This window comes from Bison bison, unplaced genomic scaffold (assembly GCF_000754665.1).
Source record: "Bison bison bison isolate TAMUID 2011002044 unplaced genomic scaffold, Bison_UMD1.0 scf7180017864500, whole genome shotgun sequence".
NCBI lineage: Eukaryota > Metazoa > Chordata > Mammalia > Artiodactyla > Bovidae > Bison > Bison bison.
Genome location: NW_011495059.1, coordinates 156,779 through 157,197, shown reverse-complemented (window position 1 = coordinate 157,197; position 419 = coordinate 156,779). Strand labels below are relative to the sequence as shown.

Genomic DNA, 419 nt, shown 5'->3' with positions numbered 1-419 from the left:
CTGATCTGATCTGATCTGTTAACGTTGTATATCTATTTCTTCTTTCTTTTCTTTCTTTCCTTTCCTCTCAACGTATTTGTTAGTTTTCTTTTCGTGGCTTTATTCACGAATTTGCACATATTTCTAGTTTCGTATTCCAGTTTGTTTTTCAGTTAGTTTTCTTCTGGTAGATACAGTTTTGTTTTTTCTTTTGTTTTTCTGCTCAATCTATTGTACTTTACTTTTGTTGGACTGTTTTGATTTTGCTTATGGATGTATATGTATATGTGTATATTAAGTCACACATTTTTTTGTTTCCATAAACTTCTGTCATTGCATTGGTCTTTTGCTGTTTTTTGGAGTTTTCCATTTTATTGTTTCATTTTTAGTTTCTTATTCCATTTATATATATGTGTATATATATATATATAGTTTTAACT

General features: G+C 27.7%; 1 protein-coding gene across 1 annotated transcript in view; it reads right to left on the bottom strand.

The window, feature by feature from the left end:
• Window positions 1-419, bottom strand: part of OSER1 (oxidative stress responsive serine-rich 1) — a 10,876-nt gene that overhangs the window by 10,083 nt on the left and 374 nt on the right. The window lies entirely within an intron of this gene.